General features: G+C 68.1%; 1 protein-coding gene across 1 annotated transcript in view; it reads right to left on the bottom strand.

Moving 5' to 3' along the window:
• RAP1GAP2 (RAP1 GTPase activating protein 2) overlaps positions 1-1,606 on the bottom strand; it is a 37,354-nt gene extending 35,748 nt beyond the window's left edge. Inside the window, exon 1 of the mRNA XM_085310349.1 lies at positions 1,495-1,606. The gene's annotated coding sequence lies outside the window, so the exon portion shown is untranslated. The remainder of the gene's footprint in view (positions 1-1,494) is intronic.
• Between the last annotated feature and the right edge of the window lie 362 nt (positions 1,607-1,968).

Genomic DNA, 1,968 nt, shown 5'->3' with positions numbered 1-1,968 from the left:
CCCCGGCCCCGTGCGGCGGGGGGGAAAAACCAGGCGCCGCGGCTGCGGCTGCTATTCGCCAGGGCGCCGCGAGCTGAGCATTAACCCCTTAACCTGCCGGGTGGGCGGGAAGGCAGGAAGGGCTGCGGCGTGCGGGGAGATAATAACAAGGGAGCAAAACCCTGCGGATTCAGGTTTGGAAACGGACTTCGGTCTTGCACGGGAGCCCTTTAGCAGCTGCTCTGTCCCGGCCGAGTGAACGACGCAGCCTGGGACGGGCCAAAAGCACAGCCGCCGGGGCTGAAACCCGGAGCGCCGGGAGGAAAGGGCAAGCGGGCGCTGCCGGCGCGGGGCAGCCCGGCCGGGGCGGGYGCGGAGCCCGCGTCCGACGGCACGCGCCTGGCGAGGGCCCGCGCGGCTCTGGGCAGCACGGCCCTCGCCGACCACAGAGGTTTAAAAGCGGCGCACAGCTGCATCGCTCCCGGTTTCGCTCCGCGTTGCAGCCGGAGCTGGAGCACTGGGGCAGCCCGCAGGCTGCGAGGTGAAATCCCTGGGGAGCAGGATCCGCGCCCTTCGGAGGCGCTTCCCCGCGGGACCGAAGCRCGCGCCGACGCGGGCGCACGAAACGCGTGCTCGCCCGGCTCCGGCTCAGCCCGTCACTGCCGAGAAGCAAAGCTGCTTCCCTCCCCGTCCGTCGCTCCGGCAGGGAAGCGCGCGGCATCCTGCCCACACGGGCGCTCCGGGCCGCATSCCCGCCAGCGGCTCCCCGCCCGCTGCGGCGTTGGAGGGCCGTGGTCTCCCGTGCTAGGCAGGGTTTATCCGCCGGAGCTGGAGCACGCCGGCTCCCCGCAGCCCGCCGGCAGCATCCGCGACAGCGCCCAGASCCGCGCGCGCGGCCGGGACGGGCTCGTCCGCGCACCGACGGCTCCCTGCTGCGCCGGTGCAAGCAGGCGGCCCCTAAAATCCAAGCGGAGCAGCGGGGACCAAGATTAAGCGTGGAGTCAAYGCTGTTTGATCGCAGAACGCTCGGGTCTGGACGACAGCAACGCGTGCGCGTCGCGGGCAGAAAGAGCCGTGACGCGTGCGGGCCGGGGAAGAAAGCGCTGAAGCGCCGAAGGGAATCGGGGAACCAGAACAAATATTTTTCGGAGATTTCCCTTGCGGCTCGGTCACTGAGACGTGCAGCCTCTGGCTCCTCATCGGTTTTTAGCGTAAATCTCAAGCGTGTTACATAGGTAAAACGGGTCCTCAGCAGGTTGTGGGACTGACCAAAAAGCATGAGACTATTTGGAAGAAAGTTTGGGGGAGGGAGCGGTTTACTTGTAGTTTCCACTTGCGTGAGGCTTCCTACCCCTCGCCGCTGCCGTGATGTCTGGGGTTGTCAGGGTCTGCGGCGCTGGGACGGGCACGGGTCTCCGCAGAGCCCGAGGCTCGCGCGGGAGGCGGTGAAGCCGGCAGCCCCCGGCCGTGGCCCGGGGCCGCCCGGGCGGCACGCGCCCGCGCCGCGACGCGTACCTGCTGGGCGAGCCCAGGTCGGCCCGGCTGACGATGCGGTGCTGCTGCGGCGAGTGCAGCCACTGGAAAGCCGTCAGCGTCCTCTCCTCGATGCGAAACCGGCCTTCTCGCACGTACCTAAAAATAACAGCGAGAACGGCTGAAATATTTATTAGCGCAGCAGTGTCAGGAGAGGGAGAGGCAGGGCCCGGGGAGCAGTGGGCTCAGAGAAGCTCTCCAGCCTGCGAGCCGGACGATCACCGTAGCGCGTTTTAAGGGCTGCAGGAAAGTCACAGATCCGCCACGAGCGCCCGCCCGCGCCGTCCTCAGCGCCGCGACCCGGCTAGCGTCTTTCCAGCGGTATTCCAGACGCCAGGCCAGCGGCCGCGGCTTATTAAATAATCCCCAGTGATGAGCTCACGGTCTCAGTTAAAGCGGCGCGTGCCCTTCAGCGCAGGAGCGCCCTGCCTGCTTCTGCCCGGCCCCCGGCGCTCG

Source organism: Rhea americana, unplaced genomic scaffold (assembly GCF_003343005.1).
Source record: "Rhea americana isolate MKP2758 unplaced genomic scaffold, rheAme1 scaffold_317, whole genome shotgun sequence".
Lineage (NCBI taxonomy): Eukaryota > Metazoa > Chordata > Aves > Rheiformes > Rheidae > Rhea > Rhea americana.
This window is presented reverse-complemented; position numbering and strand designations above follow the sequence as displayed.